This window comes from Aquarana catesbeiana, linkage group LG13, assembly GCF_042186555.1.
Source record: "Aquarana catesbeiana isolate 2022-GZ linkage group LG13, ASM4218655v1, whole genome shotgun sequence".
Taxonomy (NCBI): Eukaryota; Metazoa; Chordata; class Amphibia; order Anura; family Ranidae; genus Aquarana; species Aquarana catesbeiana.
The window spans coordinates 44990769-45008440 of NC_133336.1; the positions used below are offsets into that span (position 1 = coordinate 44990769).

At 42.2% G+C, this 17672-nt stretch overlaps 1 pseudogene; it reads right to left on the reverse strand.

Annotated features, from left to right (window-relative positions):
- Nucleotides 1–1534: 1534 nt before the first annotated feature.
- LOC141117646 (cholesterol 24-hydroxylase-like) overlaps nucleotides 1535–17672 on the reverse strand; it is a 50851-nt pseudogene continuing 34713 nt past the window's right edge.

Below are 17672 nucleotides of genomic sequence, written 5' to 3' on the forward strand. Positions count from 1 at the left end.
TGGTGAAAGAAGAGTGGTCCAAAATTCCAGTAGAGAGGTGTAAGAAACTCAATGATGGTTGCAGGAAGCGATTGATTTCAGTTATTTGTTCCAAGGGGGGTGTGCTACCAAATATTAAATTGAGGGTGCCAATAATTTTGTCCAGTCCATTTTTGGAGTTTTACGTGGAATATGTCAGATTTGGCTTTTTGTTTCTCCACTTTTTTGTGTCATACCAATACAAACAAAAGAAAAAAACGTGAGCAGTGGCGTCGGGAGGGGGGGCTGGAGCCCCGAATGGGTCCCCGAAATGCCCCAAGTCTCAGTCATTTATTAAACAATTATTAGCCCAGAGTCCCCCGAGAGAGTGCAGCGCCGCACTGCGCATGAGCGGGGATCGATCCGAGCAGCGAGCACAAAGTCCGCTCACGTGGGTAGCGGCGCTTAACTCTCAAGTCTATTGGATGTCACATGGTCCCGCCTGTGCTCCCGGCATTGGACTAGTGAGACGTCTATCATAGGCGCTGCCATGTCCAGGAGGCGCCGCTTCCTGGACTCGGCAGCGCCTATGATGGACATCACACTGGTCCAATGTATGCCGGGACCGCGGAAGATGTGACGTCCATCATAGGCACTGCAGGCTCCGGAAGGCGGGAATTACAATGCGGCCGCCGCGCCATGTCACTGTGAGAAGATCCCCGCTTTGGTGGGCGGCTCTCCTCTTCTGTGTCTCCTGCCCTCCTGTGTCCTGTCCTGTCCCCCTCTCCTGTCCTGCGTCCTGTCCTCCTCTCCTGCCCTCCTGTCCTGTGTCCTGTCCTCCTCTCTTGCCCTCCTCTCCAGCCCTGTCCTCCTCTCCTGCCTTCCTGTCCTGTGTCCTGTGTCCTGTTCTGTCCACCTCTCCTGCCCTTTTGTCCTGTCCTCCTCTCCTGCCCTCCTGTCCTGAGTCCCGTTATGGCTCTAGCTGCGGCTGCCTGGAGTGCCTGCTCAGCAGGCCCTGCAGTCTACTCTACTGTGACGGGCACCGCCGCACACTACAGCTGAGCTGCGGGAGGAGGTCACGTCACCTGAAGTCTGGTCAGGTAGGTCAGTGTATGTCAGGTAGGTCAGTGTAGATTAGATAGGTCAGTGTATGTCAATGTAGGTCAGGTAGGTCAGTGTGTGTCAGGTAGGTCAGTTTGGGTCAGTGTGTGTCAGGTAGGTCAGTACGGGTCGGTTAGGTAACACACACACACACCCCCACACCCCCCGGTGCCGGACTCAAAGCCTCTGGTCTTTTTGCATAATGCCCCTGAACATGAGAATGCCTAAAGATTTGTAATTGCAACAATTTTCTGGGCGAAGTGGTGCATTATCTGACAGAAATGAAGGGGGGGGAGGGTGGCAATATTTTTGGCAATGAATGTATGGTACACTTTTCTATCCATTTACCAATGCTGGCAGCATTAAGATTAAAGCGGTTGTTAACTCGTACCCTCCCAAAAAAAAAAAGGACAAATTGCAAGCAAACAAACAAGGTAGTAAGGATTTCACAAATAGCAATCAGCTAGGTGCTTACTAATGTTTTATATGGCAGAAAATAGACAGGATTGGTTTACTTCCACTTTAAAATCAGTCAATGTTAATTAAGACAATGAAGTCATGCTTTAAGTTGCCCATTAGGCTGCCTATCAGGTGATGTGGAATTTTAAACTTTACTATAAAATAGGCAAACAAAATAGTAAAAGTAACACACTTGTTCTGTGAATATCTTTATTGACTGTAGAAAAATCTATTTTCCCTTGTAGCTCTACTAAAGTAGAAAGAGCTCACATATTGCAAATAATGGTATATTATTCTTTACCTTTGGATATATCCGGTCCACACTTGATATTAAAAGCGTCTATGCCATGATTCACTGTAAAAGACACCACTCCATTGATTACAGTTTTGTTCTGCATTTGATGGGCAGGCAGCTCAAGCAAAGCAATGTCTTTTCTGGGTTCATTCCCATGAGTTTAGGTCTCTACAAAACAGTAGAAACATCTTGCTGATCATGATGTTACCTCTAACACACCACCAGCTGATCATTGGGGTGATGGTGAGTGACTCTAATGCCTCGTACACACGATCAGACTTTCCGCCAACAAAACCGTGGAATTTTGTCTGAAGGGCGTTGGCTCAAACTTGTCTTGCACACGGCCACACAAAATGTTGGCCAACAATTCCGAATGTAGTGACGTACTACGTGGTTTTTCAGCTCTTTAGTGCCACCCTTTGGGCTCCTTCTGCTAACTTCGTGTTAGTAGAAGTTTGGTGAGCGTTAATTCGCGCTTGTCTTTTCGCGTTTTTCATTTTGTGCTTTTCAGTTCGTTTCTGAACCATTCGTTTGTCAACCAGACATGTTGCGGAATCGGAGGAGATAACGTGTTATTTATTATTGGCCTTGGGGTTATTGCTTTGACATTATTTTTTGGTTGAATAATAATGATTTGGTATATTTTCTATATTTTTGGATGCATAGAATGCACTCTTTGGTTAAGTTCTATTGGTAGATAGCATGTTTAATTTTTATTTGTTTTCTTTTTTTTAATGCACAATAAAAAATTTGTGGAGAATAATACTTGGCTATGTATTTTACTTCAAATGACAGTTTGGGAGTAGGCAGTTACATTTTAAAAAATACAATGTAAAATTGACAAGGGACACCAACATAGTTGTATCTTTGATCTTATAAACTACTGGATAATGGTGTTGTGGTAACTTGCACAAATAAAAAAAAATAAAAAAACATAATAATATTATTCTTGATATCACTATAAAAAAAATAGCCTTTGAAAATTTGTTTGCAATAACTCCATCAGTTTCACCAGCAAAACAGCTTCATTATTATCCCATTAAAGAAGAAGAGAATTGCGCGCTGCATTTCGAGATTTCATAATTTTCCACGTCACGAATGTTAATTCTCCATTACAAATGCTAGTTTACAAGACCGACCGCTTCTGCTTCCGAGCATGCGTGTTTGTACTTTTGTCTGACGGACTTGTGTACACACGATCGGAACAGACATTTGTCCGCGGAAAATTTGAAAACCTGCCAGCCAACATTTGTTGGCGGAAAGTCCGACACCAATTGTTTGATGGAGTGTACACACGGTCGGATTGTCCACCAACAGCCTGTCATCACACATTTCCCATCGGAAAGTCCGATCGTGTGTACGAGGCGTTATAGTTTTATTTTATAGCTTCACATATCCTGGTGTTGTAAACACACAAGTTATATCATGTTTGTCACATGGTGCGTCTAGTCAGGGATCTTCGTAGCCTCGTGCGGAGCCTCAGTCTGCAGAGCACCTCATCCATAGGCTGCAGCGTTCCCGTTCCTGTTACTTTACATGTCTGTCCTACTAGCTGAAAATTAAACTTGTGTACAAGTTTGGCCAGTATCACCTTCATCTGTATCTACAAAAAGAAAGCAGAGTTCCAGGAATAACGTGAACAGCATTCAGTACATCTCTGCAAATCATGTACATTTCCCAGTTTTTATGCCTTTACAAATGCTACAAGTACAGATAAATGCCTGTTGATCTGCCAAAAATCCAAAGAGCTCTTTACCATCCTGTATGGGCTGACAGCACAATGCCTCTGGGGGCACATGAAATCCCAGCCAGCGTTGTCAGTCCCACCTACTGCGCCACAGAACTCCACCTTTCCTCCACTGTTACTAGCTCACTTCACATGCATACATTTATTTCTGATTCCTTGGCACCCAAAAGCTTGTGTACACACTGTGTGCAGGTAAAGGCTCTTAGGAGATGTAGTTCTGGGGGGGTGCCTATGGTAAAAGGAACTGACCTCCCAGCAGCTGCCCCTTCAAGCATTTTACAAGCCTGGTGATGATGGCGCAGGGAGTAATAAAAGCTGTTGCTCTTAAAAGGAAGAAGGTCAAATCAAATAAAATACTGGAATGTGCTTTAGAAGGGGGAGAAAGGCTTGGCAGGAAAGGGGTACTCAAAAGAATGATTTCTCGACAGACCTCCCAGCACCTTCTGTTACCAGCTCATTTCACAGTCAGCTTCCTTTTAGCAATATCCACAGCAGACCTGATTAACATCCCATCCCATATCTCAAAAACTAAATGACAGAAGGTTGTTACAGTAACTTTTTTTTACAGAAGCCTTAGGCTGGCCATACATTATACAACTTTCTTGTGCAATTTTCCTTTAGATTTACCAAAACCATATAATATGAGGTCAAACCTAAACACTTTCAATTTGTATCCAATCAGGCAGGCCCCTCGACTGCATAGTTGAGGGTAAATCTAAAGGAAATTGAATATGAAAATTGTATAATGTATGGCCAGCTTAAGGCTAGGTTTAGACCTTCATCTAAACTGTCGCTCCTCTGAAAAATGATCCGCTTTCAGATTGCTTTTCAGAGAGAGCCATCTGATAGTTGGTAAGGAAGTGATGTGATGCCTCAGGTTTCACTGCCTGTTTCAACCCCATACTTGCTGCGCAAAAGCACCACAACCGCCTGCATTGCAGTCAGTTGTGGGGCATTAGCAGAGCTTCCTTATTTGCTTAAATGGGTCATGTTGGGTTGGCAACAAGCAACCTGTCGGATAGTTTTTGGCTCAGCACGGAGGCATGTGAACAACTCCATCCGCCGCCATTGTAGCTTAAGGGGGGGGGTTAGGGGGAGCTAGAAACTTGACTCAGCTGCACCTTTTTTAACACCCCCTCAACCGCAACTCTAAACAATCCCTTAAAGCAACACTTTTCTGCAAGAAGTGCTAGAATTAAAATCAAGGCAGAGATCCAGGTAGTTATTAAAATCTATATGATAAATGCATCCCGGAACAACCAGAAGGCAGCTGGAGTACCATCACCATACAAAGTGTTGTGAAAAAAGGAGATTTTTGGGACTTTGAATGAGGCAGGGACCTAGTCATGCCTCCATCCCTATTCGTATGAGAAAAAGAAGAGGAGCAGAGTGGGACTTTAAATGAGGCACCCAGTCAATATAAGTAGTTAATGATTGGCATTTTTATATGTGTCAGATTTGAATAATAATACATAATATATAATGCTGATTATTATCACAATATTTAATCTATATACATACATAAAAAGCATGAATGACACATATCCATAGGGAAGGATTGTGGGTATAACACCTCTTGACTTCCCATTACTATTAGGAACTCTGCTCCTCTTCTTTTTCTCATACAAAGTGTTGTATTTCCTTTGAATCAATTGTCCCCTGAATATGACCTTCTTTATTATAGTATACCATTTTTATGATAGTTGTGAAAGGACCATATTTTCTTACCTGTGCAAACAGTTTTCCAATGCAGGCCCGAGGTCCCAGAGAAAATGGAAAATATGAGAAGTACGGCCTGAAAAGAAAAATAACACATATACTGAGAAATGTGCAGTTCTTGCACTATATAGTGCTGCCAATAGAGGAATAGTGGTTGCCATTGTTGAGTGGTAGCTGGCAGTTTTTGGACTCAGTCAGTGACATGGAACATGCATACACATCCCGAAGTCAGAGGGAAAGTAGGACTTCTTATATTGTATATCTGTTTCAGGTCAGTGCCTATGAACGTATTGAAGTCAGTGGAAAAGTATGACAGCCGGGCAACCAGTATATTCAGAAGCAGAGCTCAGCAATGGAAGCCTACATATTCTTTTAACACAGAACACTGGGTAAAGCTGAGGGGTGAACCGTGTATTATTTAGAGGTCTGGTCATCATGTCTGGTAGGCACAATAGCTAAGAACACCTCAGTCCTTGGAAGAAAGGGGAAAAAGCTGCTTACTGTAAAAGCCAAGGTTTATTGAAGCAAATCAATGCACAGACAAGCCCACCAGATGCATCCAACTCTAATGCGTTTCACTCCTAGCTGGAACTTAGTTGTAGAGTCTACAGTGAAGTTTTAGTTAGGAATGAAACATGTTAGGGTTGGTTGCACCTGGTGGATTTGATTTGCTTCAATAAACTTAACCTTGGCTTTAATGGTGAGCGGCTGTCTCTCCTTTTCTTCTGAGGACTAAGGTGTTGAATGCTGAGAGATTTACAACTGTGGGGATCATGCGCTTATAGCCAGGTGAGAATGGTGAAGCCTACAGTGGAATGATACTCTCTTTACACAATAATAGCTGAGAACAGTTCTTACTCTGCGGCATCAGGGTGGAACCGATCTGGGTTGAAGATAAGGGGGTCCTGGTAAAACTGCTCCATCCTTCCCATCACATATGAGTTGAACTGCAGTGGGAACAAATCAGTGTATGTTAGAGTGTGACCTCCCCTACACTGAAAAAAAAAACAGCCAAACACCAGTAGAATTCTGTTTGAACGCTTGTACGAAAAACCAGCAAAATTGATCATCAGACCATTTGGTGGCACCATCATGGACTCGATAAACTGTGGATGATATTTTTTTTACTGCTTAGCCAATATAGTGAATTGCAACATTTGATCTCAGGATGAACACAAATTAAGTAATTATTGGATTACAGATTATGAATGTACTAAAATAATGAAAAATGTTTATCGCACACAGGCATCATCCTGTGAGAGAATACTAGATTGCTTGAATGTATTAAATGGGTCTTCAACCCAAATGAATACACTCAATACAGTACACTGAAAACTTTATTTGCATTGTTCTTCCATTAACATATAGTTTACAGAATTAATGTTTGTAATAAGGTAATTGTGGTTTTCCAAGCAAAACAAAAAACTTTTCCACCCTTCTCCTTCAATTTTCCAGCTCACTATGGTCAAAAATAAATGTCAATTTATACCTATAAAAGTACAACTAAAGACATCTTTTTAACTTCTGATAGGTCAGGACTATGTTGCTGTCTGGAGAGCAGGTTCGCCCTTCCTATTTGTCATGTTTACAGTTATCACCAAGAATGAAAGTGAAAGAAAAATCCCACATTTTGGGTTATCCCCAGAAGAGCATTAGAGGAGAAATCTTCTAATGGTGACAATAGTTCTGGTGACAATCTGGGATTGTCCTCACTTAAGAGGAATTCACTCTCACTTCCTATTTTGACTATGGGCCAAGAAGTGAAGGGAAATCTCCCCAATGGGACACCTTTTAGCTCTTAGAAAATGAAACAAGCTTTCTGAAAATAAAAATTTTCGAACAAAATTTTACTGGCCAGCGAAAGACAGCTCACCAATCACAACAGAGGTTTTAACCACATTCTATACAAATTAAAAGAAAAAAAATTATCTTGACATGCACTAAAAAAAAAAAAAAAACCTAGCATATCCCTCTGAGCTGTCCTATAAGGGCTTTTTTTGGAGCAATTCCCATTGACCTCCCTCCCAACTCTCATTGACCTCAATGGGTGAGTTTGATAGGTAGCGCTGCCGGTCAAACACTGCAGGCCGAGTTTCTCTGCAGTTTTTAGTGATAAAGAGTTTGGCATTATTATAAGCCTATTTACAACACTAACATTCAGCATTTCTCTAAAAGGTTCCAGATGATCTTTAGGAACTTTATGAAACGTACCATCACAGTGACATGGGCAGGAATCTTTACACCATGCAGGACTATTTCTTCATCCACCGCTCTGGATGTTCCCGGTGCCGGTGAGTATAATCTCAAAGTCTCCTTTAGAACCTATAAAGTGACATATTCTTCAATGGACATTGTGGAAGTACGGTTTGGTATAGGTGGAAATACAGTGAAGTGAGTTCTCCATCCAGGGGGCTAATACCCAGTGAAGGTAAGGTGTAGATGGACCCTTGGACAGTCCCAACAGTGCTCAGTACAAAAGTTCATATCATTCGGGCATCTTATTAAGAGTTTATTAATCCCCCCCTTTGCTTCAGTGTCCTTGCCTTCAGTCTGCTAGGCTAGTGTTCAAAGAATTTATAGTTTTTAATAAGTCTTCGCCTCATTGTCTTTATAAATACATCAACTGTTCCAGACCTGAATAATAAGGGGGAATGTCCCCCAAACCACATTGGCTTTACCTGTTGTTTCTGATCAAGAAATATTTTAAATAGACTCCTAGTGGTATGAACTTTTGCACTAGATTTTTTTTAATGGAATATATGGGAGCTTTTTTAAGTTTTGGGTATGTTTATACTTTAACTACATGGTGACATTCACATGCATGTGGCATAAAATAATTAAACAGTCAAATTATAGTTAGCACATTTTTAAATGATTAAGTTGAATGTTAAATATGTTAAATATAAAGAAATGTAGCTTAATAACAAGAGGGAAATTTAATGTAATAACATATTATTGCATATACCGTACCTGTGATAAATATTGCAGTTTTTCAAGATCTTCAAATTCAATGTCAATTTTTGAACCAATAACTTCATCTGCTTCATCCTGGGACCTGCAATTAAAAAAAACAAAACAAAACAAAACATTGTTTGATCAAAAAGCCTTATTTTATATGTAATAATCAGCATGGTTATTCATCTTATAATAACACAGGTATATGTCTTGTAATGGAGCAAAAGAATAATGTACCCACAAACTATTGTTTTTATTTTAACTATTTACATAAATATTTCCTTTTTATGTAATAAAAACAGACCTAAAGTTGATCCTGCCAGTCACCTTTCTTTCTTGTTCTAAACTGACCACACAAAGCGTAGAACTGATCTGTGTTAGCGTGGTCAGTTTTCATCCTTTGACTGGCCATTCTGAGGTACAAGACATTGTGCAGACACACAGCATGCCTGTATTGGGTAGTTTGAGCAACGACCAATCTCCTGACCAATCACAACCTGCCTCTGGCACACAGTCCCTCCCAATCACAACCTGCCTCTTGAACACGCCCCAATACTCAAGCACAGCCTGAATCAGGGGTGTTGCTAGGTGGCAAAAAGACCAGGGGCTTCAGCCGGCACCGGGGGGGGCGCGGTGCGGTGGAGTGGCGCGGGATTTTTTGGCTGGGCGGTGGGGTTGTGTGACCTACCTGACACACATACACTGACCTACCTGACCTACATACATACATACACTGACATACATACACTGAGTCACTGACATACACACACTGACATACACACACTGACATACACACACTGACATACACACACTGACATACACACACTGACATACATACACTGAGTCACTGACATACACACACTGACATACATACACTGAGTCACTGACATACATACACTGTAACACTGACCTACCTGACCAGGAGACAGACTTCATGTGTCCTGCAGCTCAGCTCAGCCGTGGTGTTCGCTGTGTGGCGCATCCCATCTTCATCACAGGCTTCACAGCAGGCACTGCCAGCCAGTGGAGGAGAGCCGCCCGCCCGAGCGCCAAGCGGGGATCTCATACTGATGTGGCGCGGTGGCATTGTAATTACCGCCTTCTGGAGCTCTGCAGCGCCTATGATGGACATCACACGTCCCGTGGTCCCGGCATTGGACCAGAGGGACGTCCAACATAGGTGCTGCAGGCTCCAGAAGGCGGGACCTGCTATGTCGGTGGCGCTCGGCGGCGTTTGGAATAAGATTGGTCTCACTCCCCACTCTGCGGCAGCGCTCAGGGCTAACAATGCAATGGTTGTTGCCTGACACCAGGGGCTTTTCGGGGACCCATTCGGGGCTCCAGCCCCCCCCCCGACGCCCCTGGCCTGACACTTGCCTCAGGCTGTACAGACTATGAAATACAGGAACACTGTGTGTCTCCACAGTGTCCTGTAACCCCACCCCCACTATTAGGAAAAATAGATGCATGGTCACATGTAAAAAGGGTAATAAAGATCATTTCTGAGATTAAAACAAAATAAATTATGGTGCCTGCATGGTTATAACTGTATTAGAAAGTTTCTATAACATAGTGGAGTTGATTTACTACAACTGGAGAGTGCCAAATCTGGTGCAGCTCTGCATATAAACCAAGCAGCTTCCAGGTTTTATTGTCAAAGGCTTTACTGAACAAGCTGAAGTTAGAAGCTGGTTGACTACTATGCACAGCTGCATTTGCAGTTTAAATAAATCAACCTCAGTGTGTTCACAACTATGGTTGAAAGGAGTTTGCCCAGGAACTGGGGTGCCTGTTTAATGAGGCAAATCTTCAGGCAGATATTACCGCTGAATTTTTTCAATAATTCAAATACGTAGCTGTATGTCTACAGCAGCTTTTCTCAGCCGGGGTTACACAGAATGCTAGGCTTCCTCTAAGAGTTCCACGAAAAATTAGCTATTTCGGATAAATTATACAGACGCAAACAATCTTTTAGGCTATCTATCCAAGGCCTTTCTTCCAATGACCACCAATGAAAGGAGACCCTTCTTCCAATGACCACCAATGTATAGAGGCCCCTCTCACAGTGACCACCAATTTAAGGATGCCCTTTTCGGAAAGACCACCAATGTAAGGAGGCCCTTTTCCCAATGATCACCAATGTAAAGAGGCTCTTCTCCCAACAACCACCAATGTAAGGAGGCCCTTCTCCCAATGACCACACCAACATAAGGGTGGTCAACATAAGGGGGTCCTTCTCCAACTGACCACCAATTTAAGGAGCTCTTCACTTAACAGGGGAACACTACAATTTTCAATGTTTGCATTTCTTTTCTGGTCATTATAGTTTTTTGTTTTATTTCATTATTATTATTGAAAATAATTGCACTTAGAACTCTTGGGTATCAAATACTAACACCACATTCCTTATTCTTTTATTTATTCTTACATCTCAACTTACTATTCACCCTATGGTATCCTGAGCTGTGAATATGGTAAATATTAGCCGAGCCTCCCTGAGACCCAAAAGCTATTTTAAAGTTTCCTCCATGTTCGGTTGGGAAGTGTTGGTCTACAGCAGGGATATGCAATTAGCGGACCTCCAGCTGTTGCAAAACTACAACTCCCATCATGCCTCTGCCTCTGGGTGTCATGCTTGTGGCTGTCAGAGTCTTGCTATGCCTCATGGAACTTGTAGTTCTGCAACAGCTAGAGGTCCGCTAATTGCATATCCCTGGTCTACAGTGTCACTTCAACCACACAGGAAAATGTCAATGAAAAAGGATCCACTTTAGCTCTCATACTCACTTTTTCAGGATTTCAGGCTTTTGGGATAGTTCCATTACCGCAAAGGAGAGCAGATTAGAAGTTGTTTCTTGCCCTACAACAGAGGTGATTTTTTTTCTTTGTACAGCACTTACACATCCCTCTACACCAGACCTCAAATGGCAAATAAAAGTAATTGTGTACCTCCAATTATCAGGGTGACAAAGTTATCCACTAAACTCTCCAAATCCCGGTCATTTTCCAAGTCTGCAACAAAAAGATTTATGAAGGTTTTTTAACCAACTGTATATATATCTATATGTCATTTTGCAACCAAGTAGTAATTGAATATATATATATATATATATATATATATATATATATATATATATATATATATATATATATATATATATATATATATATATATATATATATTTTTTTTTTTTTTTTTTTAAGGGCTACATGTTAGAGAGGTGGCTTGACATATCCATGCATCTTCAACATACATTTGCAAATGAAGGCTTCTAATAACCAGTGCAACTGTGACATTTGTGTTTTGGTTTGCAGGCCATGCTGGTGTCACAGTCAGGGGTCAGGCTAGTAGCTATAACAGTGAAGGCTCACACAGAAACCAGCAGGATAATTCACAAGCCAGTCCCCCTGACAGGTGGTGGGAGGTCTATGCACTAGCCAGTTTTTACCAGAATTCCTGATGGTGGAGAATGGTTTTGCTGCATGCTAGTACCAGGTTGGAGTCCTCAGGATCACCCCACCAGAAGGTGAGCAAGCCTGGATCTGGTAGCAGATATAGCAGGTAGGGATCAAGCAGAAGCGTAGTCAGTAAACAAACCAAAGATCAACATGTAAAAGCACACAGGAGGGCTAGGAAATTTCCCGGTCTGAGCAGGGCTGCATCAAGAGAAGCATTATGAGTTGTGTATTACAGTCTGAGTGCAGTAATGTAAAGAGCAAGATATTGGCTGGAGAAGAGCACAATAATCTGGCAAACAGGAAGTGCAAAGGCATGGCTTTAACAGGAAGTTTACTAGAAACAAGACAGAAAGTAAGGCTGTCCAAGAGATCAGACAGGGAGTTGTCTAGCATATCTCAGTGGGCATAGTAAGAAGAGCTACTGCAGAAACAACAGAAGTACTACGTTCAGATCCAGGTCCTAAGATCTGGGTTTTTATTCAGAAGGCCCAACATCACCTTTCCATCTGGTATCTGTGATAGATGAGGCATCTATCTAAGTCATTCGGCTGTATGGATGGAACTTAAAGTGATTGTAAGGCTTTGATTTTTTTTTTTTTTTAATAACAAACATATCATACTTACCTCCACTGTGCAGTTCGTTTTGCACAGAGTGGCCCTGATCCTCGACATCTGGGGTCCCTCGGCGGCTCTCGCGGCTCCTCCCTGCATCGTATAATGCCCTAGGAGAAGCGCTCTCCCGGGGGGGGGGTTACCTTGCGGGCGCGCTCCCGAGTCCAGCATTCGGCGTCCATAGCCGCCGAATGTAGGTCTCAGCCCCGCCCCCCACGTCATTGGATTTGATTGACAGCAACGGGATCCAATGGCTGTGCTGCTATCAATCTATCCAATCAAGAGCCGAGAACCCCGGGCAGAGGAAGTGCGTGTCTCCGCCGTGGGAAATTCCAGGGCTCAGGTGAGTAAAAGAGGGGGCTAGGGGGCTGTCACTGGAAGAAGTCTTTTCACCTTAATGCATATAACCCCTTTAACACTCCTACAGGTCTAGTCACTGCGCCTTATAGTTCCACAAAATCCAGACTTTCACCAAAAGTTTTTTTAATTTTGAACAGAGTTTTGTACCTCTAAGGTTTTAAATGTTGCCTTTGCCTTCTTTTCTGAGATTTACCCTTACTTCTTTTGCTGTCTAATGCCATAGATGGTTTGAATTTCGGTTGGTCACTGCTGAACCGGGCCAGGCTAAGATTTTGAACTATCTAAAGTATGGGCAGGCTGATTGTATCCCCCCCCCCCCCCGTTGATCCATCGATCTACTTGGGTAAAACCAGCATGTTGGATTTTACATGCGATTATTGCCGGCCTCTAGCAATAATAAAGGGAGGGAAAATCTCACTGATGGGGACATAGACAACAATAACAATTCAAATCCACCAGATATGCTACATCTTTCAAAGCCTACCCAAAAATTAAAGAAGGCTTTTGCTAGGGTTAAGCTTTAACCACTTCCCGCCCGCCCTATAGCGGATTGACGTCCGGGAAGTGGTTTTGTTATCCTGACTGGACGTCATATGACGTCCAGCAGGATAACATGCCGCAGCGCGCCCCCGGGGGCGCGCATCGCGGCGATCGGTGGAGCGGTGTGTCAGTCTGACACACCGCTACACTGATCTTGGTAAAAAGCCTCCGGCGGAGGCTCTTTACCACGTGATCAGCCGTGTCCAATCACGGCTGATCACGCTGTCAATAGGAAGAGCCGTTGATCAGCTCTTCCTCACTCGCGTCTGACAGACGCAAGTAGAGGAGAGCCGATCGGCGGTTCTCCTGGCAGGGGGGGTCTGCGCTGATTGTTTATCAGCGCAGCCCCCCCGCAGATCACCACACTGGACCACCAGGGATCGCCACTAGGACCACCAGGGAAGGGGCAACATGTGGATGGCCAGGTATGTACCCCATGGCCATCCACATGTGCCCAGTGTGCCAAATCTGTGCCAATCAGTGCCCACAAATGGGCACTGATTGGCACAATTATGTTGCAGTGATGCCCAGCAATGCCACCCTTAGGGGCATCACTGCAAACAAGTAATGCCATCAGTGCCACCCATCAGTGTTCAATTATGCCACCTGTCAGTGCCCATCCGTGCCCATCAGTGCCCATCTATCAGTGCCCATCCGTGCCCATCTGTGCCAACTATCAGTGCCACCCATAAGTAACCATCAATGCCACCTACGAGTGCCCATCAATGCCACCTATGAGTGCCCATCAGTGCCGCCTATAAGTGCCCATCCGTGCCACCTATGAGTGCCCATCAGTGCCGCATACCAGTGCCACCTATCAGTGCCCATCAGTGCCACCTATCAGTGCCCATCAGTGCCGCCTATCAGTGCCCATCATCAGTGCCCGTCAGTGCCACCTCATCAGTGCCACCTCATCGGTGCCACCTCATCGGTGCCCATCAGTGCCGCCGTATCAGTGCCCATCAGTGCAGCCATATCAGTGCCCGTCATTGAAGAAGAAAACGTACTTATTTACAAAAAGTTTTAACAGAAACAAAGAAAAACTTGTTTTTTTTCAAAATTTTCGGTCTTTTTTTATTTGTCGCGCAAAAAATAAAAACCGCAAAGGTGATCAAATACCGCCAAAAGAAAGCTCTATTTGTGGGAACAAAATGATAAAAAATTTGTTTGGGTACAGTGTAGCATGACCGCGCAATTGTCATTCAAATTGCGACAGCGCTGAAAGCTGAAAATTGGGCTGGGTGGGAAGGTGTCTAAGTGCCTGGTATTGATATGTTTTTCTTGGTTGAGGGATGGGGAACCTCTGTATATCGGACAATATACATATATATATATATATATTCTAGTGATCAATAGAACAAATTGATATTATTATTTATCTTAGATCTTCAGATATCAAATTTTGTTTTTGGTAAGGTCATTTGAGTATTGGACAATCCACTTCAAATGTAGGAGTGCTATAATCCTAACAAGCCATGCTAGTCAATACAGAATGTATGATCAGAGCCAAAGTACCCACCCCAAAATAGTTAATTACAAATAAAGGTAATAAGGTAACCTTCAGAAGGACTGCAGAGCTCAGATTTTTCTGTGTCTGTACCTGCTGTGCGCAGCATGTGTGCCAGTACATCCTCAGGAGTCTTCTCCTGCTGTTTTTGTGCCTTCAGTCTATTTTTAATACATTCTCTGCCTGTGTCACGCAGCAGCTTGGCACTTCTTCGGATCTCCATAATAAGTGTCTGCTTCCATGGAAGAAACTTAGAAAGTAAAAAAATTAACAATAATTTGCTTTTATTCATTGGCAATATGCACAAAGATACCTACTTAATACCCAGTCCCATGAGGGTTCCAGAGCCGGAGAGGCTGCTGTCCTCAGGCTAAACAGCTGCTCTTGGGGACTCAACAGTGCCAGAGATGGACTTTTTTGGAGCTGACTGCAGAACCACACCACAGGGCATCTGGTCTTGAGAGGTTCCATCTCACTCACTGGACCATGTCCTGAGGAAACTGTAAGGTGACAGCTGTCCTGGGGACTTGTGAGTAGTGTCCTTAAACTGATCCCTGTGACTGGGGAGTGTACTAGAAGCTGCACTGGGTACTGGCAGTTGTGAATTGGCACAAGGTAACCAGATGCCAACACAAAGACTTGCCCCATGGTCTTCAGTTGTGGGGCCTCAGACTGTCCAAAGCTAGTTATTACTCCAAGAGAAGATTGTCCTTTATCTATTGACTATTGAACATTTTAAAGTATCCCATGCCCAAGTTTCCCTCTCCTGTTAAAGTTCTTCAAGCAATAAAACACCAAAAGACATCCACTGGCTGTTTATTGGAGCCAGTGTGAAAGGATTGTTGTTTGTGTGAACGAGCAACCACTGTGCTTTTTGGGGAAGAACCAGTTAATATCAAAAGCCCCTATGGGGGTAATGTTACAAAACACGTTTTGGCTTTAGATGCACTTTAAAATAAAGGCATAAATATGAAGAATATAAAATTTTATATTAAATAAAAAAAAATTGAATTTATTTTATTTTACAAACCTTTACTAGTGGGTTCATGGTCTCCGTCAGACCCCTCATAGCCAGAGAAATGGCTGGGGGAAATGGGCTGTATTCATCCTGCAGAGATTTCAGCTCCAATCCAAAAGCTGCCTGGAATACACACATGCATTTTATTTCTGTGATTAAACATCCTATACCAGCCAGTAGTAATTGCAATTTTCCATGCAAGCCAGGTGATGTCCCATAGCAGCACATAGCTGGTTGAAGCAGAACTCCAATCAAAGTTTTTTTTTATTTTTTATTACTCTAATAGAATAGAGAATGATAATATCCTTTGTCAGATTTATACAGCTCTCCAGGTGTATATTAGGGAGATTTTTTATTTACTTCCTGTTCTGACTCGGTCACCTGAACGGAAAGTAAGGTGATCTCCCCAACAGCAAAAATAATCTTATCCATGCCAAAAATAAACAGGCACATGCCAATAATCTAAGTGCATTCAAATAAATTCAGTGTGGTGCAGCATCTAAATAAATAACTCATAAATAGTCCAAAGTTGTGCGTTTACACACGCATCAAATGACCTCCAAAAAAAATTTTATGTGTTAAATCAATAATAGAATCAAGTTCATAAAAATATATATATAGTTATATATATTGAGTTGCTATAATAAATCAAAATACCCCGTGTTTTCACTCTTCATGCAAAGTGCACATCCATCACCAGGTGAAGGGCCTGCTCACCTCAATACAATATTCCACACGCTCGTCACTTTTTACCCCAGGCACATCTCTCGTATCCTCCTTAACCAACACAGGGCATCCATCCCCTCGGCTTACCGAAGCTCACCACTGACTCGGCTTAGATGTCTTCGCTCTCCCAGCGGCCTGTACCCGGGACTGTCTCTCCAGTAAATGTCGGTCCGTCTCTCTAGCTTCCTTTCCGGTGTCTCCGGTAAGAAAAACCGAGATTTACTGAAGCACTGAGATTTACCAGAGACACCGGAGAGGAGGCCAATGGAGATGGACCGACATTTACTGGAGAGACAGTCCCCGGTACAGGCTGCTGATTTTCGCTGGGAGAGAAAAGACATATGAGCTGAGTCTGTGGTGAGTAGACATGTGCAATTCGTCTCGTTCCAAATTCATTTTATAACGAATTTAGACAAATTCGTTAATTAGGAAATATCAGAATTAACGAAAACCCGTTTAACAAATTTTTCCGAATATTCGTAAATTCGAATATTCGTAAATTTGTACATTCGAAAATTCGTACATTTGTACATTCGTACATTCGTAAATTCATAAACTCGTACATTCGTAAATTAGTACATTCGTAAATCTGAAATAATAATTAACTAATAATAACTTCACTATTACTAACTATTAAATTATAGGTATTGTAATTTCCTTTCAAATTTGGCCATTAGTGAATGTAACACAAATTTATCCAAAGTTACGAATTATCCGAAATAACGAATGCCGTATCCAAATACATGGAACGTAATGAATTAATAATAACAAATAACAATAATAATAATAAAAACTTTTTATTATTATTATTTATTATTAATTTGTTCCGTTCCATTTGTTTAGATGCGGCATTCGTTATTTCGGATAATTCATAACTTCGGATAGATTCGTATTTGTTACGTTCACTAACAGCCAAATTTGAAAGGAAATTACAATACCTATAATTTAATAGTTAGTTACTATTTCAGATTTTCGAATTTTCCAGCTTTTGGATTTTCAAATTTCGAATTTACAAATTTCTGAATTTTCTAATTTACAAATGTACGAATTTACGACTATTCAAATTTTCTAATTTACAAATATACAAATTTTCTAATTTATGAATTTATGAATGTACGAATTTACGAACGTAGGAATGTGCGAATTTCCGAATGTACGAATTCTTGAATTTAGGAATGTACGAATGTACGAACGTACGAATTTACAAATGTACGAA